This window comes from Sander lucioperca, chromosome 14, assembly GCF_008315115.2.
Source record: "Sander lucioperca isolate FBNREF2018 chromosome 14, SLUC_FBN_1.2, whole genome shotgun sequence".
Lineage (NCBI taxonomy): Eukaryota > Metazoa > Chordata > Actinopteri > Perciformes > Percidae > Sander > Sander lucioperca.
Window position 1 is genome coordinate 6,517,876 of NC_050186.1, and position 23,332 is coordinate 6,541,207.

General features: G+C 41.7%; 1 protein-coding gene across 2 annotated transcripts in view; it reads right to left on the reverse strand.

Moving 5' to 3' along the window:
- Positions 1-21,745, reverse strand: part of pld1b (phospholipase D1b) — a 67,018-nt gene extending 45,273 nt beyond the window's left edge. The window contains exon 1 of one of the 2 annotated variants that reach the window (XM_031285183.2): positions 21,660-21,745. The gene's annotated coding sequence lies outside the window, so the exon portion shown is untranslated. Of the gene's footprint in view, positions 1-346; positions 635-21,659 lie in introns of those variants that run through there. The other variant, XM_031285184.2, reaches the window with a different exon arrangement.
- Between the last annotated feature and the right edge of the window lie 1,587 nt (positions 21,746-23,332).

Genomic DNA, 23,332 nt, shown 5'->3' on the forward strand with positions numbered 1-23,332 from the left:
CATTTCTTGATATTTTTGATATTTGACAGTCTAAAAGACTAATTTAAAAACGCAATAACTTCATATTAAGTTATTAAGATAACAGTTTCATGCAGTAACATTTGGCAGCACACAAAACACACACAACCTGGGAACTATAGCAACAGGCTGAAAAACACTGCATTATAAACAGGTTGATTATGTAATGGCAAGAGGGGCAGGAATTTCCTTTTCATGCACACACACACACACACACACACACACATACACACATACACACGCACCTGCACCCCCCCCCACACACACACACACACGCACTTAAACACATGCACCTGACAGCAGCTCTACAGTGACGGCACACACTGACCTGAGCCCGTGGAGGCTGAGGGAAGCCCATCATCATCCTCATCATCATCATCATCATCATCAACTTCCCTGAACTGTCTCTCCGTCAGGAAACACACTGACTCTAAAACCCTGAAAAAGAAGCCACCGCTCTCCTCCTCTGCAGTGTCTTTTCTCCCTTTAAATCTCCTCACACACACACAAACACACACTCTGCAACACACACTCTCTCACAGACATCCACAGACGCACACACACACATTCACAGAGCCCCGTCAGACAGTGTGGGAGGTTGAGAGCGGAGTGCGGCAGAGACACAGACACAGGAGGGGAACATTCAGCTGGGCGGGACGCAGAGGGGAGGGAGGAGACGTGATTGGCCAGAGGGGAGCTCAAAGACGGCCAATGAGAGGGGAGAGAGTGGGGCTGGCCTTTCTGCTTGAGGCACCTGTCTGTTTATTAAGGGGATTTTGATTATCGATTAATTGTTAATCATTTTTCATGCACAAATAACGTTTTTCAAGCTTCTAAAATGTGAGGATTTACAGCTTTTCTGTGTCTTCTGTGACATTCTGACATTTTAAAAAGGACCAAACGATTTATCCAGAAAATAATCTGCAGATTAATCAATACTTAATATAACGGTTTTGCAGCCCTGATTCAATCGTCATATTGAATCAACAAGTAACAAAATCTGAAGTAACATTACCTCTATTGAAGTAACAAAATCTGCTTATAATTACCTCTATTGCTCACTAATTAGACACCTTAGTGTTGGTTGTACAGGGAGTAAATGTATTGTCTGGGTGCAGGCTGTGTCGGGCTATATTTAGCATACAAACTTTAGATTATCGATTCATCGTTTAAGTCTTTTTTTCAAGCAGAGATACCGTTTTTCAAGCTTCTAAAATGTGGGGATTTACCGCTTTTCTGTGTCTTATGTGACAGTAAACCAGTGGTGTAGTCTACGATAGATACGCAGGTATACGCCGTATACCCACTAGGAAAGGTCAAGAATCAAGAATCTCCTTATACCCACTTAAAAAAAATCGGAAGATAAGTAACGATGATTTCTTTGTGAGCCAACTTTCACAATTTTCATTCATAAATTCACTGCGAGTCACTTAGGAACAACAACACAGTTGCTTTGCATTAATGTGAATCGCTATAGACTATAGGACAGTGTTTCTCAAACTTTTTTCAATAATGTACCCCTTTTGGATTGTTTCTTTAAGCCACCGCTAATCATTTTGGTAGAAAAAAAAGTCTCTATAAAGAGGAACAGTACAGCGCTGTCAGCGATAGATTTACTAAACAACGGCCTGGTAACTGAAAAACATTTAAATCCTAATGAGAAAAGGAGACAAATACTGTAAAAAAGACAACAACTTGGAAAATAAAGATGGTAGAAGGAAGGAAGGAAGGTAAAAATAGATCGAAAATAGTATCAAAAACAGTGACATAACTGAAAAAAGCGAGAAAGTTGTAAAAAGTAGAAGGAAAATAGAAGGGAGGAAGGCAAGAATAGGTCCAAAGAAGGAGACACAAATGTCACATTTTTGGTAGGAAAAAGAAAAGTCTACATGAAGAGGAACAATGTTCCGGACAACAGCCTTGTAACTATTAAACATGTTGTTAAATATCTCACGTAGCTCCTGCAGTCCTCCAAAGTACCCCTAGGGGGACACGCACCCCCATTTGAGAAACACTGCTATAGGAGATGTAAAATGAAAGCAAACTCAAACTCAAGCTTCAGTAGACACTGCAGCAGACGTTAATGTACAGAAAATATAGAAAATGAGCCAGATGAGGCTGATGCTATACACGGTAACGTCGCTCTGGGACGTGTCGCTCTGGGATGGGCGAGTATGAAGCTGGGAGGGAAAAAAATCACAGTATACTCACAACAAAAAACTAGACTACACCACTGCAGTAAACAGTTTGATTTTTCAACTGTTGGTCTACCAGAACAATACATTAGATGACGTGACTGTTGGCCTTGAGAAAGACATACGAGCAGTCATCACCATTTTCTTTTTTTTTTAAAGATTATTTTGTTGGGCTTTTCCGCCTTTAATCGATATGACAGCTAGGTGAGAGGGGGGAGAGAGAGGGGGAAGACATGCAGGAAATCGTCACAGGTCAGACTCGAACCCTGGACCTCTGCGTCGAGGCATAAGCCTCTCAGTATCTAGCCCCTGACACACCAACCTGATAATCGGCCGTCGGCCGTCGGACGTCTGGCGAGGTTGGTGACTCGAGTCTGTTCGGTGTGTTCCGTGCCGTCGTTGGCCGTTGGCATTGATTTTGGCCGATCTGACTTGCTCGGTCGGAAGGCGGGCATTGCTGGCAGTCGGACTCAAATGACCCATCTGATTGGTGGAGTGCTAACCCGGAAATGACGAGCGGGATTAGCGTGACTAGAGCCTTTCAAAATCTGACGAAAATCTTTTAAACTGACCTTTGTCGATCTGAAATGAAGACAGATTCAGCAACTGCACAGCCTATTTCTCTCTTAAAATGTTTTCAGAAACACGTTTCGGTGAACTATTTTAGTACAATATGAGATCGTATTCTGAACGAGCCGCCATGACAGTCTGGCTGTGAATTTCCGGAGAAACCAGACCCACGTGACGCGTTCGTCGGCAGTCGGCATCGCTTCAGTGTGTTCTGAGGCACTTTTTTTTGCCAACTGCGGGAGGCAGTCAGTCCGACCGCCTTTTCTGCTGAAGGTCGGCCGTCGGGTTGGTGTGTCACCGGCTTAAAGCCTCTCAGTAAATGTGCGCCTGCTCTACCCACTGAGCCAACCCGGCCATTTCATCACCATTTTCTGACATTTTAAAGGACCAAACGATTTATCCAGAAAATAATCGGCAGATTAATCAGTACTTGATATAATGGTTTTGCAGCCCTGATTCAATCGTCATTGAGTAAGTGCACACCAATATTACACTATTATTCCAAATATGACAATATTCCGAATTTGATCCTGGTCATGTAAACAGCATATTCCAGTTGGATATTCAGAATACGGCCTTTTTCCAAATGTAGCATTTTCACACTAAAACGTGTGATATTCAGGTATTATTCAGGTTTTAGAGGCATTCTTTGGGCATGTATGCATTTGGAAAATGCATCTCAATCAGGGTTTTTACTGCAGTTTGTGACAGTTTACGGCCTCTTGCCTGTTTACGACTTATGGTCAGCTCTGTGCGTTGCTATGGTTGCTGTACACAAACCAAGCAGCCAACAGTTTGCAGGGCTGCAGACCCGATAAGGAGAAACACAGCTACTTTTTTAACATTATCAAAGACTTGGACAGCAGCAGGTTTTTGGATATTTGCACACATCACTACGCCGACCTTTTCAAGAAGCTGGTTGAAGGAATGAAGGAGGGACGCTGTGTTTACACGGTCCAACAAGTCCGCCAGCGCTGGAAAACTATGAAAAAATCATATTTTGCACGGCTGAATGTAAACGGGAATATTAGTGGAATATTTACTTTCATTAGCCATGGAAACAGCTTAGTCAGAATATCGTCTTTTTCGATATAAGGGCAAAAACATATTAAGTGCATGTAAACGTAGTCAATGTAGCGCCTCACAGCCAGTACAACACTAACACATTGTTGATTTTGACTACAGATACTTCATAACGGGCTGGTAGTTTAGCATATCTACCAATCACTGAAACATACGATAACGACTCTGAACCTTGTTCTCAAATATTTAAAGAAAATGTTGGTAGATAAGCTTCTTTGCTTTCTTTTGCCGAGAGTTAGATGTGAAGATTGATCCCACTCATGTCTGTACGATACATCTAAAAGCTACAGCCGTTAGCTTAGCTTAGCACAAAGAGAGCACAGGAAAACAGCTAGACTGGCTCCGTCTGAAGTAACAAAATCTGCTTATAAATCACCTCTATTGCTCACTTATTAACACATTAGTGTTGGTTTTACAGGGATGGATGTTGTTTGTCAGTTCATATGGTCAAATTAGTTCTCCTGAGAATATGTATGATGACAGACAGACAGACAGACAGACAGACAGATATGCTTTTAAAGTTTGTTGTGGAAATGCATGCAATTACTTTCTGAGTGCCTCATCTATGATTTCCATAATGCAATTTCCAAGGGCAGCTGTCTTTGATCTAGAATCTCTATTCATATCTTGTCCTGTCTAGTCAGGCCCAGGTTGCTTCTATTTTTACACTAAAGGATGACTGTCACAACAATGCTGACCCAGCGCAACCCATGTAATTACTAACTATTGCAGATGTGAAACTAGGTTTATATGACAAATGACAACATATGAATGTTGTCACTTTAGCTTCACTTCATTCATTCACAATGACATTGCTAGCATGCTGATGTTTATAGATAGATAGATAGATAGATAGATAGATAGAATACACTATGGTATCTGAAGTTCATGACATGTTGAATATTTCTGTGAGTAAAGGTTGTTTCTGGAAACTGGCAGAACCTGAATGGATTGTAGGGAGGAGAGTGTGAGTGAAACTGGAGGATGGAGCGGCTCCACGCCTCGAGTTGAGCAAGACGACATGACTCACTGTTGACATTCCAGAGAAGGACCAACACATTCAGACTCCCACCCATGTGTGAGGCCAACACACACACACAGACACACAGACACACAGACACAGACACAGACACACACACACACACAGAAGGGGAAAATGTGTATGACTATGCTTGAAGCTGCAGCTCAATCACTCTCTGCCTAAATTGCAATATTTCTCTATGGAGTCTGGTAGGCGTCAGCAAGGGAAAGTAGTCCCTGCCCTCAGACTACAATGACTCATTTATATACTCACTATACTCGCTTCCTACCTTCACTTCAGCATTTCAGTGCCTCGAAATATAATAATTGATATCCTCGGATTCCTAAAATGTGCCCTCACACTTCCTAATTTGCCCCCTTCCCTCTCTTCTGCATAGAGCTGCAAAGATTAATCGATTAACCGATTAGTTGTCAACTATTAAATTAAGGGTGAGGCTATTTGCACCTCTGGTACAATTAGCAGTGTATGCTATTCATACCCTGGTGCAATTAGAAATGAATACTATTCGTACCCCGCCAGTGCACACAGCAATGTGTTCTATTAATACCCCGTCTGGTACAAATATCAATGTACCGGCAACTATTTTGATCATTTAAATCGGTTTGAGTCATTTTTCTTTGAAAAAAGTAAAACGTCTCTGATTCCAGCTTGTTAAATGTGAATATTTTCTAGTTTCTTCTCTCCTCTGTTGTTTATGCACAAACTGCAAGTCCCTAAACAATTATATTTTCTGCAGAACTTCTCTTAAAGCAGCCATTTTAATGAATGCAAATGAATACATAAAACACAGGATTACATAAGAAATACACTTGGTTTAATACTAAATACATTGACTGGGTTAAGCTGCCACAGACAGCGGAAGCAGTCAGTTCCTACTCCTGATCAATACTGGGCCTTAGCTCCTCTTTGTAAAGCAGCTCATTATGTAGCAATCACATCCTCCATTATTCTTAATGACCGTTGTTCTTACAGTGAGTCAGTTGTTTTAAATCAGCTGGTTTCCTCTGCTTTACTTTGCCCATGGAAAACTAACTTGAGATGCATTATATTTAACCCTTATGTTGTCCTCCTGGCGAAATACACTTTTATCAACATTTTTTTTCCCCTAGGCTTCCGCCGCTTTTTGTTGAAGTATTTTTCTGCTTATTGTCGCATTTATTTATTTATTTTTTATAAAAAAAATTTAAGTTGCTGATTTTTTTCAATGTTTTTGTTGCTTTTTTGACATTGTGTTGCTTTTTTGTTATGTTTTTTCTAAGCTTTTGACCCTTTTTTGGACATTTTTGTCACTTTTACGTTTGATGCTTTTTTCCCACTACTACCAACTCATACAACCAGTTTTACACTTATTCTTGGAATTCATGCACACTAAACCTAATTTTTGAGTTTAAAAAGCAGAAATATGCTATAACATTTAATAAAAACACCCAAAATTCAATGAAAGTAGTGTACTGATCCTTCATTTTACTTCAGAAGAGCGTTAAATGGAACCATCCATGTTCATTTTTGGCAATTTGGTCGAAAGAAACCAACATTTCTGATATAGACATTTTGTGAAAATGGGTCAACAGGAAAGTTTACATGATCAAACCGAGGGATCAAAACTCCACAAAAACACACACACACACACAACAGAAATAATGTTTTCCTTGGAATTGTTAGTCATTTTCCTCAAGCATGCTGCACATTTAATTCTTGGAACCCAGAGCCTCTTCTCAGTCTAAAACAATGAACTACTGAGGTGGTTTACCTCCAGAACAAACAGGTTTTCATCCCAGCACACAAGTGGTTTTGTGCTGCTGCAGGATGGCAGGAAGCCGGCGCCAACGTGACTCAAAGAAAAACAGACACACACGTGGAGAAGAAACGAAAAATAATGACTCATACAGCCCCTCAAATACACTTGTGACCTGACTGACAGCAGAAAGATCCGGGTAATGTTTCTAATGCAGGGTGCTGGCAGGTGAGTTATTACACTTTCACTGAACACGAACACAGGAGAGACACTGTGTGACACTGCCACCTAGCGGTCATTTCCATCAACTGCACAAAGCATTTACTGTGTACTGTGTCAAAATGAACAAATATAGGCAGTATTTTCAAAGTACCTTGACTTTTTTCTATTCAGCACAAGTTCAGCTAGAATAATATCTAAGTAGAATGTATTTCATGATTGTACTTTTCTTTAAATAACTAAATGAAGTTGTAAAAAGTACTTTTAGAAGTGTGCTGGAATTTGTGAAAAAACATGACTGTACCCATTGTATTAGGTACGGTGCTACATCCTGTAACGCCCTGCAGTGCCTTGCTATGACATTAACTACTATGACTACCATTTTCTAGTCACTGTTCCATTATCTTTATTGTGACTATTATTGCCACTGTTCATCACACCCCCAACCGGCACCGTCAGACACCAACTACCAAGAGCCAGGGTCTGTCCCAGGTTTCTTCCTAAAAGGGAGTTTTTCCTCGCCACTGTCGCACTAAATGCTTGCTCTTGGGGGAACTACTGGAATTGTTGGAACTTTATAAATTATAGAGTGTGGTCTAGACCTACTCTATCTGTAAAGTGTCTCGAGATAACTCTTTTTTGATCACATGATCGTGTGAAGTCTTAGGTATGTAACAAGCGCAAACACTTTCATCTGTTCCATTGTTTTATACAACTAATTTGCAATCTTAAAAAAATGTATGTCAGTTGTTTTGGAGTCTCGCTTTGCCAGACCTTCCTGCACAGCGCTGCGGAGGAGGGTCTGGCTAGTCCACACAACATTCCTGGATAGGACATGAACACGCTCTGGTTGATTGGCTTTTTTTTTTTTTTTAAACCAATCATAATCATCTTGGGAGGCGGTATGGCGGTATTAGAACTGGTTTCGGTGGAACATGTGCGCGTAGGAAGGCGAGCTCTGGAATTAAAATGGAAGAAATAATAATATAATTTGATTGTCGGTTCTAGCTCGGAGAATGTTTCCCGGATGGACTGGAGTTTAGAACGCCAACACAAAAGGATGCGGAAGGTGACGGACATCCGGCCGAAAAAGAGGGAGGGACATCCGGCGGATCTTCCGGCAATCCCGTATAGAAAGGTGGTCGATATAGACTAGTTGTTTTGTGACCAGGAGTCAGCAGTGGGTGGGGCGAAGACTCTTTTCACAGCTTAGCCCAGGTAAATGGGACTGTACAAAGCTTACAGTAGAGCTATTCATTTACACTGTTCAGGGGGACACATTTTTATATGTTTTGTTATGTTATAACGTGATACTTTTCAACTAAATGGCGCTCAGCGTAAATTCTGGCAGGAAGACTTCTAAACTTAATCACATTTCTCTCTTCTAAAACTGAACAGCTGGTAGAGGCGCTCACTTTTATCTAACCAATCAGAAGAGGCCTTGTATTTCTCAAGCCAATCACAGCACGACACCCTTGTTTTAAACCTGTCTCTCTCTCTGCCGCTCAGTTGTCATTTCAGGCTAAGAACACAACCCTCATCCTCCCCTTGCTCCTCCGGCCTTCATCCTGCACGGCTCCTGGTTCCTCCTCCAACCAGACTGCGTCGGCTCCTCGGTTCGATATTCGGGTTCTTCACACCGCATCAGTGTCTAGACTCCATCGGTGGATCAGCTTCTGGCCTTCTAACCCACTAATTATATATCATTTAATAATGATGGAGTCTAATCTCCAAAGACTGTACATGTCATATCATGCATTCGTACAATAAATCTTTGCATATCTGCAACGAAGTCTCTCCTGATTGAGATATATATATATATATATATATATATATATATATATATATATATATATATAAAGAGTCTAGTCCCCAACTTTTTCAGACAAATTCATAGGGGGAAAAAAAGTCTTATATCCGGGTTAATACGGTCCATCCGTTGAACCAGACTACTGTAGAAGGGATGGGGGGACCTTTTACGAGAGAGAGCCTCCTGACTGACTGGTGTCTTGTCATTTTTGGCAACATCGGACAGTTGGATGGTTGCACACTGACATCATATGACTGCCAGTTTGCAAAACACTTCCTGTTTCTTGCGCTGCAAATGTTTGTTATACACACAGTATCATTGCAGTGTGTCCGGGCCGGTCAGGTTACCCACACGTCTGATTTCCATCCGGCCGTTACAGTAACCGATCACTGAACCTTTCTGTCTTTAAGGAGCTTAAGACTCCTCTTGTTTGGCACCAGGAAACATCATGTTTTTCATCAGACGATTCTTATCTCCTGACCTGCAACAACACGACTCCATTTAAACGCTTGGCACAACAGACTGTGTGTGTGTGTGTGTGTGTGTGTGTGTGTGTGTGTGTGTGTGTGTGTGAGCTCAATTTACTGTGACATTTTTGGCATTCAGAATCAGCTGACACTCCCACAACATCCTAAATCACCACTGTGAGCAACGTGAGGAAGCTCACAGGCCGCTGAAATACCACAAAAACACCAGCACAAATCAAGCCTGCTGTTCCACTGACAGAGAGATTAAAGGCCTCATATCCATCAGAATAAAACGGCCTGTTTTGAAAGACACGTTTCTAAAAACAGGATTTGGCGATCTCATGAGATATACCACCAGACAACATAAATGTGTCTACCCTCAGAGACTGTCAATGTAATATCTGATCGACAAACGCTAGAGTTTCAGCCCCAGTAGCAGAACTAATCTGCGTCCACAGGCGTAATTGACAGGGGGGGGGATGGGGGTAGGGTTGCACGATATTGACAAAATGTGATATTGCGAATATTGCGATATTGATATTAATTTCAATATTTTTAAACATATGTAAAATTACAAAAAGTGACAGGAAAATGCATCAAAATAGATTCATAACAAATTAAACAAGTTTTCTTACAACACAAGGGTTATTTCAACTGACATATGTCATATTGGACTGGTCCAATATGAATACATAAATAAATAAATAAATAAGGACCATGTCTACAGAACAGGACATGTTCTACTGGTTGGACAGTATAAAATATATAAATACAGAGAACAGGACATGTTCTACTGGTTGGACAGTATAAAATATATAAATAAAGAGAACAGGACATGTTCTACTGGTTGGACAGTATATAATATATAAATAAAGAGAACAGGACATGTTTTACTGGTTGGACAGTATAAAATAAATAAATAAAGAGAACAGGACACAACTTTTCATTCACTTTTCTGATTTGTTCCGTTTAGTTGTCTCTATTTCTTCACTCACACTGTCACTCTGTTGAAATATGCACACACGTGGTACGCTCCATAGGGTTGGTCACGTAGTGACCCCGTGCACTGACGTGCACTAACATGTGCAAGTGGCACGGTAACCACGGTAACCGGCCAATGAAACATGATCATTATAGTGTTTCAAGCTCTAAATCAAACACAACTAAGCCACACAGCCAACGGACGGGACGCAGTGCTCCACAAAATAACTAAATATCGCATACTTATTGCGACACTTTCGATATATTGCGATAACGATATTGAGTGCATATATCCCCCAAATATCTAATAATAATTTCCTTTACATAATTAAAGACATTTGCACAATAAATTGATGCAGAAATGGCACAAATTGTTGAAGAAAATTTTAACAAAATGCAGGAAATGAAGTGTTTGATATGCTCAAAATTTCAATTTTGCTCAAAAGTGGAGATCTCACCCCTAATGATAAACCCAAAAGTTACGACCTTGTTTGCGTCCATATTAACACGTCTGACAACACATATCACATGACCATTCACACACACTGAGCATGTGCGTGCTGGTGTAAATAGGAGAAAATACTTTGGAGAAAGAACAACAACGGATTAAAATAAGATGACGGACTCTTCAGAAGAGGTCATTATCTTCACTCGAGTTTCTGCGCGGGAAAGTCGCCGGACGCCACAATCTTCTGAACATAGTCATACTGAGAAATCCAGAGAGAGTTGTGTGGAGCTGATAGTCTTAATTAGCTTTGTAGCAACTCATCTGGTAATGGCTTGAATGTGACGGACGTTCATTAATATCAAAAAGTTACGCACTAAAGCTTTAACTAAAAATATAATTATCGTCTTTCTGCGCGTGTTCAGCCGTTTGAGGTCAGCGATTTTTGTTGTTGATTGTTTCGAGTTCTGCAGGTGATTTAGGTCTTTAAACACCTGCAGCAGTGAAAAGCACAGCAGCAGACTAATGACTGTGTCAACAGCTGGAGGCTGGTCCCTGGTTGTTACAACATTTGCTCATGGTTGATTGCTAAACATCCATCTGACTGTGAAGTACGTAAACAGACACTTAATCCTGTTGTAAGAGCCAATTAGTGCCCTTGGTATAAATAGGAACCAATCTGGACCCGGAAGCACATACAGTTTTTGACCACACGCACATACGCACACTAACACCACAACACTACACAGGCATACATACAAGCAGCAATCATACAGGCATACATAAAATTAACTGTGGCCTTTGTAACCGTAGCCTCTTCTTCGGAGAAAAGTGAGAGATGCTTTTATCCAGCAGGAAGGTTCTTCAGCGAGTTACTGAGCGTTAATTCAACTCGACGCGCTGCTGCAGGGAACATCAAACCTGCGACCTTTTGGTTTCACAGTAATCTCTTCAACCCCTGATCCACAGTCACTTTGGGTTAGTGTAACACTGTGAGATTTAAGATGTTTCTCCTCTTTCTTTACATTTCAGCAGCATTTTTATTCCAGTTATGGAAATATATAGAGCAACTTTCATTTCACAACCTCGTAGCTCGTGGTCAGTCTGCCTCGGATGGTGAACTCAACGTTTCTCAATAAACAGAGAAAGGAGAGCTTATGTAATCCCGCCTGACGTGCTAGTTCCTGTAGCAGCATGATAAAGCCCATGATGTCACAATCACACATTCCAGTGTTACATGTAGCTGCAAAGTTCAGGTGTCCACATCTTTTTGGTCAGGTATTGTACAGAACTAGGCGCCTTCCTACTAGGGGAGGGGGGGGGGAGTAGGGCTGTCCTCGACTAAAGAAATTCTTAGTCGACTAACACTTATATGATTTTGTCGATTAATCGATTAGTTGATGTAATCGACAGAGCTGTGCTCTTTGAGAGGTGGTTAAGACTAGAAAAGCACAATATAAATGTAGTTAATTAACCATCTGTAAAACTGAGTTTCTCCACAATTAATCCTGCAAAAGCACCACTTTAAATCTTGTGTTTACCAGAAATGTGCTCATAAGTTTCTTGGAAATGAGTAATTAAGCATGAATAAGCATAAAAAATGCGTTATCAACTAAAGAAATCTTAGTCGACTAAGACCAAAACGACCGATTAGTCGACTAATCGACTAAGACGTGGCAGGGGAGGAATCGATACAGCATAGTATTGCAATATTTTCTGTGGCAATAGTGTATAGATACATAGACGCCAAGTATGGATCTATTATTATATATGTGTTGGTCAGTTTGTCTGCTTGACAATCCCATTTTGCAGCAATAAAATTGAAGTGAGATGAAGAAACAGAGAAATTTATCTTTTTAGATCAAACAGATGTTGACAAAATTTCCTTTTGGAGACATCATTTGAAATTGGGAAAGATTTGAAGTTGAAAAAACGGTAATAAATTGCAATATATCCCATAATATTGCAATATGTTCAAAATCGCAATAATATCGTATAATTACATAAGAATCATGATGAAATCGTATCGTGAGGCCTCTGGTGCTCTACTCAGGACCAAGCAACGGACTAGGGTTGGGCGGTAATACGGTATACCGCGGGGTCTTAAAAATAGCAACGGTATCAGTTTCAATACCGTCATTAAAAAAAATGCAGTGCACTTATATAGGAGACAAGGATTAAATATTAAATATAATTTATGTAATTATGTGTGGTTGTCATCACGTGACCGTGTGGAGGAGAAAGTAGTTTTTTTGTAAGTTGTTGTGTTATGATTGTTTCAGTATTAGTGTTTGGTATTCAGTTTCTGAACGGTGAACAAGCCAACAGTTTGGTGACGCCGTCTGAGCCTTACGTCATCATTTTTAATTAGTCACGGTGATACCGTATACCGCGGTAAAACAGGGAGGAGGTTTGACGGTATCAAAATTTGGATACCGCCCAACCCTACAACGGACCTGGCGAAAAGCCCCTTCCCACCCCTGAAACTCTCTCCCCAAAACACATCTGAGACTAGCCTGACAAGCCAGCCCCACATTAAGATGTTGGGTCTGGGAACTCACCATTGGCAGGGCTCAATCAGAGGGGCGGGATAAACGGTTGTCTTTCAAATTCCCTCCCCCCCACGAAGAAGGTAGCAGAGCTAGTTGATAGATTAAACTTTTGCCGTATCCGGTCGGCAAAACTCCGTACACATCTTCCTTTTTTAAGAATGATTTCAGTGCCGTTCTTTGTTCTTTTCTCAAAGAAAAGCTGAACTCCAAGTCTTCCAGAACACCGCTGTTCCCAGCAGCAGCAGCCATAAGCCCCGCCCACCAACTCTATACACGATGTGATTGGCCTGACTAGAGTTTGGTTTTTCCAGCTCGCAAGCCAACGGAGAGTTGCTAGACGACCCTGGCTGCAAATTAAATTTGCTGCCGCAAGGGTGCGTCTAGATTTCTAGGCTAATCTGAGACAGCACCAAACACCAATGTCTGCATTCACATCACTAATCACTAATCAACAAAACTCACTTTTTCAGAACAGCTTTTATATGTGTGATTGATGTTGTGTGTAAAGGGTTGCTTTCTATGTTCCTTTTAACTTATGAAAAGTGTATTTTAGAGCTGCAAATATTAATGGATTAGTTGTCAACTAATACAATAATCTTATTTTGATAATTACTTAATCATTTTATTTTTTTATGGGAAAAAGACAAACTTCTCTGATGTCAGCTTGTTAAATGTGAATATGTTTTAGTTTCTTCTCTCCTCTGTGACAGTAAACTGAATATCTTTGAGTTGTAGACAAAACAAGACATTAGAGGACTTCATCTTGGACTTTTTGGGAACCACTGAAACACATTTTTCACCATTTTATGACATTTTAGACACCGAACAACTAATCCATTAATCCAGAAAATGATCCACAGATGAATTAACAATGAATATAATTGTTCGAAGCAGGCCTAGAAAATAGGGTCCAGACCAAAATTACCATTTTAATGTTGTGTGTTTAGTGTGGTCTTCTATGATCTTTTTAACGTGTGTAAAGTGTCTTTGAATATGAAAATATATGCAGGTGTGTGGTTCCTGTTGGGTCTTATAGTCCTTGTTGCTGTGTTTCAGTGCTGTCAATACTGATTAAGGGCTGGACCCACCGCGCCCTCTGCCCCTTGAGCTTTTCCCTATCTGTGTGTGTGTGTGTGTTTGTGTGTGTGTGTGTGTGTTGGGTACAAGTGCACACAAACACACCCACAAAGTCAATTAAGCACTCCCTCGCTATGGACTGTTAGCTGGAACTAGAGGAGCCATTACATAAATAATCAAACACCCACACACCAACCAGTCCTCCAAACCACTGGTTCCCAACCTCTTTGGTCAGGTACTGCCACAGCTATGTCAGATGAACTCATGTATCCCTTAATCAATTCCAAATGTATAACACTATTCATTATATAAAGGTGGATATTGTTAATTTTTCATACAATTAATCTGTGAATGTTATGGTTGGTTTTGTCTATATCTACAACGTTCCACTTCCAGGATTGCTCCGGTGCCGCCAGAAATTCCGCCAGATGTCCATCTTTTCAGCCGGATGTCCCATTACCTTCCTCTTCCTTTGTGTTGGCGTTCTAACCTCTGGTGGATTTGTGAGGACTATGGTTAACTGCTCCTCAGATCTCTGCAGGGTAAATCCAGACAGCTAGGTAGACTATCTGTCCAATCTGAGTTTTCTGTCGCACGACTAAAACTATTTTTGAACGTACACGTTTTACCAAAACAAGTTACTTCCCAAGGCTATTTTGGTCGGTGCTAAGCACCACCCAAGAGGATTGTGATTGGTTTAAAGAAATGCCAATAAACCAGAGCACGTTTTTCTCCCATCCCAGAATGCTGTATGGACTAATCAGACCCTCCTCCGCAGCGCTGTGGAGGAAACTCTGGCAAAGCAAGACTATGGTTGATCAGCAATCATACTACTACTAGTCGGAGTGAAGCTGACTGTTTCAACCGTATATCCATTACTTTTGGTTAATCATTTGAATTGTCATTACTTTTAGCTTTTTATCTCTTGCATTCATTCATTACTTTTGGCTACATGTTTACACTTCTTTTCACTCTTACATAACTGCAACATGTAGAGTTGAGTTATTGCAGTTGATGTAATGTTAATATGTGGATATATTCTTTTAATCAAACCATAATTTCAGTTTTTTTGAATTAGTTGAGCTACTCTACGATCAGTCCAAGCACCCCTTGGCAACTGCAGAAGTACCCTGTGGGGTACGCATACCCCTGGATGGGAATCAGTGCTCCAAACCATACCACGATATTAGTAGTTTGTTGCTACCCTCTAATACGACCCACAGGAGTGTTTCAATAATACAACTTTATATCTAAACCAGAGAACTTCAGCTGTGGTTTTGAATATAAAGGTCACAATTTTAAACATGTCTTTAACGTTTTGAAACTGTGGCAGTTTGGTTATGTTTAGGCGTAGTTACAGTATCTCACAAAAGTGAGTACACCCCTCACATTTTAGTAAATATTTCATTATATCTTTTAATGGGACAACACTGAAGAAATTACACTTTGCTACAATGTAAAGTATTAAGTGTCCAGCTTGTATAACAGAGTAAATGTGCTGTCCTCTCAAAATAACTCAACACACAGCCATTAATGTCTAAACCGCTGGCAACAAAAGTCAGTACACCCCTATGTTAAATTCCCATAGAGGCAGGCAGACTTTTATTTTGAAAGGCCAGTTATTTCATGGATCCAGGATACTATGCATCCTGATAAAGTTCCCTTGGCCTTTGGAATTAAAATACCCCCACATCATCACATCCCCTTCACCATACCTAGAGATTGGCATGGGGTACTTTCCATAAAATCATCTCTCAATGCAAATCAAACCAGCTATTAGGCTAACTGACATAAAACCATGTCTGTCTGTTCTGTAGTGTGATGCAAAGTATTTTACACAGACCGTGAGGGGCCTGAGTTGTAGGAAAGCAGATAGAAAGGTTGAGTCTAGTAGGAAGAACTTGTAATCTGGCTTTTACTGTGAATATGGCAATGTCCTCACTTAGTGCAGTATTCTTAAGAAATGAGTGAAAAAGAGAGTGATCAGCAGAGGGAAGACATGCAGGTTTTCCCAGAAGTTTCAGTCCAGCCCAGTGTTGTTGTTGTTGTAGTAGTAAGTCCATAAGAGTTCACTGGGCGCCTGTTAGTGTTAGCGGGTAGCTATGACCCCCATATGTACTGTAGCTGTTGCCCTGACGTAAGTCAGAAGGTCAGTAGTAATATCCTCTAAAGCCTGAGACACACCAAGCCGATAATCGGCCGTCGGACAGTCTGGCGAGGTCAGTGACTCGAGTCTGTTCCATGTGGTCAAAAAAGTGCCTCGGAATACACCGTCGTAATACGTCTCCATAACAGCAGGCGGCGCTAATCTGTATTGTCGCCCAAAAATGAAAACCGGCAGCTGATTGGACGAACACGTCACGTGGGTCTGGTTTCTCCGGAAATTCAAAGCCAGACTGTCATGGCGGCTTGTTCAGAATACGATCTCATATTGTACTAAAATAGTTCACCGAAACGTGTTTCTGAAAACATTTTAAGAGAGAAATAGGCTGTGCAGTTGCTGAATCGGTCTTCATTTTAGATCAACAAAGGTCAGTTTAAAAGACTTTTGTCAGATTTTGAGAGACTCTAGTCACGCTCATCCCGCTCCTCGTTTCTGGGTTAGCTCTCCACCAATCAGATGGGTCATTTGAGTCCGACTGCTGGCAGTGCCCGCCTTCCGATTCAACATGTCAAATCGGCCAAAATGAAGGCCGACGGCTCCTCCGACGGACGACGACACGGGACACACCGAACAGACTCGAGTCACCGACCTCGCCAGACTGTCCAACGGCCGATTATCGGCTCGGTGTGTCTCGGGCTTTAAGACCCTCACAGTCCCAAAGTCAGACCGCACCCACTCAACTGATACTCCAGATCGGACACAAAGATAGTTCAGGTCTGACCAGACACCAAAACCCGCAGAATGGGTGTCAAGTTTCCCGCTGGGTTTTCGTTTGAAACCAAGGAAGTGGGGCTCTGACTCCCTGGCCAACGGGACCTTGCGTCTCCTTAGGTCCAGGAACAGGAAGGATCGAGCCAGCTCCCTAACATCTTTGTCATCATTATTCAGCATGTTCAGAAGGTGGGAAATGGGAGTATGCAGGTCAGTCAACTTTGTTACATTTAATTCATGACAAAAGAATTACTCACACAGAGTGGAAGAGCAGGTTCTTCCAAAACACGTGTCACACACACACACACACACACACACACACACACACACACACACACACACACACACAAGCCATGTAGTTACCCGACAAGTGTTGCAGCAGAAGGAGCAGCAGTGTTGCAACAAAACCAGTGGTGGAAGAAAATACTCCATTACAAGTGAAAGTCCTACATTCCTTTATTTTGGGAGGTAGGAAGACGAAAGCGAGAAAAGCACCATTCCTGAGCTACCGATGTGGGGATGCTTCCACTTCTGTGTACACCACCACCAACGTGCTGTCTGGAAAACTGCCTAAAAACACAGGTTGGGAACAGAAAGCAACTGCCAGAGCAATGGTTCAACTCCAGAGCTGCCATCACAGGGATGTTTCAACACAGATAAAGTGCATCTTTAACTAATGCTAGAGCCAGTCCATTCACATTCCATAACCACAACGTCAAGCCTTCAACTTTACAGTATTTGACTAGACATTTGCTGCGGTGCTTGTTGATTAGGCATGTGTGGAGTCTGATCTGCTGTGCTCCTGCTGAGAGTTATAAGAGTGTGGAACAAATTATTAAAAGGCTGACACGTTAGAAAAAGCCTGTTGATTCAGACCCTTGCAGTGGCTTCCCAGTGAACCAGACATAACCTCCATCTCTGTCTTTAATGACTCAACTGGCTGCATCATGTGACTAGCAGCGAGCTCCTGTCCACGCTGGTTTGGGCTGGCACCTCAAAGTTTTTAATCTTTCCCCCCATGGCATGAAAATGTCACTTTATGAGGTTTTTTAACATTAATATGAGTTCCCCCAGCCTGCCTATGGTCCCCCAGTGGCTAGAAATGGTGATAGGTGTAAACCGAGCCCTGGGTATCCTGCTCTGCCTTTGAGAAAATGAAAGCTCAGATGGACCGATCTGGAATCTTCCCTTTATGATGTCATAAGGGGAAAGGTTACCTCCTCTTTCTCTGCCCAGAGAATTTGGCCCACCCAGGAGAGAGAGAGAGACATCATGGCTTGCAAACAAGCAAAGTGGCAGTTGGTCAAGGCCACACCCCCACTCTCCACCTTGCCCCCCCCTCTCTCCTCCTCACACAGAAATGGCACATCCTAATGAAAGCTCATTGTGGGACTGGCTCTAGTGGCTGTAATTCTGCACCAAGGCTGAATTTCGGGAAAGAGACTTCAGATACAGTATTAGGGGACCACTAAGGTCTATATAAAAGAGACTTCAGATACAGTATTAGGGACCACTAAGGTCTATATAAAAGAGACTTCAGATACAGTATTAGGGACCACTAAGGTCTATATAAAAGAGACTTCAGGTACAGTATTAGGGGACCACTAAGGTCTATATAAAAGAGACTTCAGATACAGTATTAGGGGACCACTAAGGTCTATATAAAAGAGACTTCAGATACAGTATTAGGAGACCACTAAGGTCTATATAAAGAGACTTCAGATACAGTATTAGGGGACCACTAAGGTCTATATAAAAGAGACTTCAGATACAGTATTAGGGGACCACTAAGGTCTATATAAAAGAGACTTCAGATACAGTATTAGGGGACCACTAAGGTCTATATAAAAGAGACTTCAGATACAGTATTAGGGGACCACTAAGGTCTATATAAAGAGACTTCAGATACAGTATTAGGGGACCACTAAGGTCTATATAAAGAGACTTCAGATACAGTATTAGGGGACCACTAAGGTCTATATAAAAGAGACTTCAGATACAGTATTAGGGGACCACTAAGGTCTATATAAAAGAGACTTCAGATACAGTATTAGGGGACCACTAAGGCCTATATAAAAGAGACTTCAGATACAGTATTAGGGGACCACTAAGGCCTATATAAAAGAGACTTCAGATACAGTATTAGGGGACCACTAAGGCCTATATAAAGAGACTTCAGATACAGTATTAGGGGACCACTAAGGTCTATATAAAAGAGACTTCAGATACAGTATTAGGAGACCACTAAGGCCTATATAAAAGAGACTTCAGATACAGTATTAGGGGACCACTCCTGGCCTATATAAAGCATCCAAAAAGCAGGATGTCATAGGACCTTTAAAAAAGGGCCAAAAACCCCAGCATGCAAATTCTTTTGATGAAATGTAATTTTCCCTGATGTCCCTTCTCTCAGTCAAACCTCATCACCACATCACCCACACCTTGTTACTCCTCTTTTCCACACACTGTCAGACTCTTGGAATGTTTCTCTCTCATTTTTAGGGTTTAATGCCTGCAGACAGATTCACCCATTTATATGTGGTAATATACTGGCTCTATACATGCTAAAAGTACTGATTATTTACATGGAGTCTGGTGGGTTTGGCGATGGGGATTTCGGCGCTGTTTCATGTTAAACAAAAAAGGATCTCACTCTTTAACAAAAAGGTCTGTCTCTGCAGGCAAGGGCGTAACTTTGGGTTCAACATTTGAGGGGTTGAGATCTCCACTTTTGAGCAAAATTAAAACTTTTGGGTGTCAAACACATCATTTTTCTGCATTCTGGTGAGGTTTTTGGGGTGGGTTGCACTGGCCAGTTTTGATTATTGGTGGGATTGTAACCCCCCACCCCCCCTGTAAATTACACCTTTGTCTATAGGGAGCATTTCCATAATGTTGTCAGACACTTAGAATAATAATCTGAGCCTGTCAGTGGCAAAAATGCATTTTTAGTCAACTCAAACTGAAGGGGAACATTTGCCCTTATGGATTACATCACAGTCTGGTTTACGGGTGCTAGTTACAGCGTTCTTGCTCAATACTGGACCAAAAGATTTCATTGTGGTTTTTGTTGAAATTAGTCACCAATGCATGGGAAAATAGAGTCCAGGTTGAAAAATATTGACTAAACTGACCATGAGACCAGATGTGTCGGGATGTGGGACTTGTTACATCAGCTAAAGAAAAGTCATAACAAAGACACGGAAACCATGGATGACATATTGCAGCGTGGCATCTCCAAAGTTGAATAACTGAAACATATCCTGAGCAGCGAGAAAAAGCCGCAAAGAACCAAATCGGAGTCTGAAAATGCTCATTTTGTAACTACTGCGCTAGTGTCCAATCCTTAAGTGTTGCCCGAAAGGTTTATGATATACTGTATAAGCTCATTTACCAGTCTGTAGGTACACAAAGCTAAAGCTCATCCTCCCTTCTTGATAATGTTCACCTTATCTTGAAACTTGTGTTAACCTAAGGTGTTTCTTATATTCCGTCCACGCCTTCTAATCAGTGAGGGTGGACTAAACATTATAAGCACTTCTTTTTATTATGTGCTATGAATGCCTGAAGGTTTTCACATCCCACAATGCACTGGTAGTCCTGTCAGTGATGACCCAAAGTGGTGATGAATCATTATTCATGACATCTCAACGCACTTCTGTCTGTAGAGTCTAGAGCTGCAAAGATGAATCGATCAGTTGTCAACTAAGACATTAATCTGCAACTTTGATAATCGATTAATCAGTTTGAATCATTTTTCTTTAAAAATATCTCAGATTCCAGCTTGTTAAAGGTGAATATCTTCTAGTTTCTTCTCTCCTCTGTGACAGTAAACTGAATATCTTTGAGTTGTGGGCGAAACAAGTCATTTGTTGTTTGTTGCAGCACTGAGAGACATCTGCATGAGTTTATATATTTTAATACAGGCAGATTAGCACAGTATCAAAACCACTGTGACCTTTGATTAGGCGGTGGAGGGGAAGGTAGAAGCTGTGTGATGGACTGGCTGATTTCGAGGAAGTAGCCTATATGTGTTTTTTGTTTGCAATCTGTCGAGGAGTAAAAAAAAAAAAAAAAAAAAAAAAGAAGGAAGAAGCGAGCAGCGGGGTGGCAGGCAGCCAGCAGCAGAGATCTCAGTTCAGGTTAGTCCCGTTCTGATCCTCCGTGAAGCTGCCTCCGAGCCGGGGAGGTTTTGGCTCCGTGGATCATCGGATTCACTAAGTCCCCACGCAGCGGCTATAACGCATGGCTGATATCTGGCTACTGCAGTCCCAGGATGCTGTGCCCGACCACCGCAGTGCACGGATGCCTTCACATGTCAAAAAGGGCACTCACAAAAACAGCAACAACACCACCACCACCGCTGTCTGTCTCTGCTTCTCTGATTACGCGCTATAACTTTACGCGCAAAAGCAAATTACAACAAATTACGAATTTTTACGCACCTGCATGCGCTGCCACACAATCAAACTTCACCAAAACCAAACCCTGACATGGCTAAATCCTAGAACACACACACACACACACACACACACACAAACAAACACACACAGCGATAAGTGTGTGGTGAAGAGTGAATAGTTTTCTTACCTCCTGTGTGAAATGAAGCTACAGCAGCGGCTGGCTTGAGTGTGAGGAGCAGCGGTGAGTGAGCCGCTGACCAAATCTGACAGTGGTGATCACAGCAGCAGTGACTAACGACTGGACTTCCTGTGCCTTTTACTTTCAAAATAAAACTCAAGAAGGTTGGAATTTCGCTTCATGCACATTGTGTTATCCAAAGACCATGGGCACATTTCTTCATGTGTTTTGGGAGTGTATCCCCTGTTGCACGGTTCTGGCAAAATGTTGCCTCAGAACTGAAGACATTCGTCTCTGGGACAGTTCCCGGGACAATACCAGTTCTGCTAGTGAATGACACTTCTTCACTCCAGATTTCTAAATGTCAGAAAAGCATAGTCCTTGCTGGGCTTATACAGCTGCAAAGAAAATGGTGGCGGTGCACTGGAAGCCCCCACACACTTTGACCATCAAGCAGTGGCTTCTGACTTTTCTTGACATAGTTTATATGGAACAGCCCGCATCAATGGAGCTACACAGGTGAATGTGGATATGTGGCTTTTAACGGCAGAGACATTAAGAGGACGACTGTGACTCCAGTTGCCAGCCCACGGGGTCCTGGGGAGGGTGGGGTGATATTGTTTTGCCTATGTATATATACAGTCCAAATTTCTGGGGGGGGGTTACATGTATGTTCTGTTACCTGTAACATCCTGCTGATTGTGTTTATGTTGTTTGTTGAATTAAAAAGAAGGTTGGAATTTCCCTATTTGTCTCGCATTGTCGTCTCTATCTCCACAGCGCTGTGGAGGAAGGTCTGGCTACACCACAGATGCATTCTGGGATAGGAGGAAAAAGACGCTCTGGGTTGTTTGCATTTCTTTAAACCAATCACAAACGCTAAGCTCCGGACGCAGCGACGGTGGCTCTGCTAAATAGTCTCAGGAAGGAACTTGTTTTGGTGGAACATTTGCACCTCGCAAAAGAAAACGCCACATTCAATATTAAATGAAGTTAACTGTTGACACAATACAGTAACGTGAGCTATTTAAATTAGCTGATACATGGTTAAACCTCATTATCTCTTACCAGTGTATCTCCGTGTGTACTTCGTCCACAACAATCCCACCAATCGGTCCCAAAACATCCCAGTTAGAGAGGAAATGCCCTAAACATATTCTTTGTAAATCTTTACAATCATTCAGTGAAAGTCTCTTCAAAACTTGTACTTTTCAGCGTGTAGCTCGCTAGCTCAGAGGTTCTGGTTGATGTTTCCCGAAGCGTACCGAGTTTGAGAACGGCAACACACAGAGAGCGGACTCACACGCAGAAAGCCAAATGTTCTTCCGTTGATCCAGACTAGTATTTACCAGTTTACATTTTCATGACAATTTAATCTTGATATTTACCTCATATTATATGCTATGTACATATAAAATTCTGTAATTAGTACTAATTGGCATCTCATCTGCAGGTCTCCTGGGTGAAGGTCCTGTGTTTGTCTGACCCATCCACCCCCCCCAACCTGCCTCCTTATGAGGAACTTGGCCCTCTTATACTTCGCTACATTACTTTCAGCCAGAGGCGATTCTAGGATCAGACCTTTAGGGGGGCTCAGCCCCTAATGAGAATGTGACACGGATACAGTGCCCCCCCCCCCCCGTTAAATAAGTAATTTCATTAGCCGATAATCTCTGAGCTAG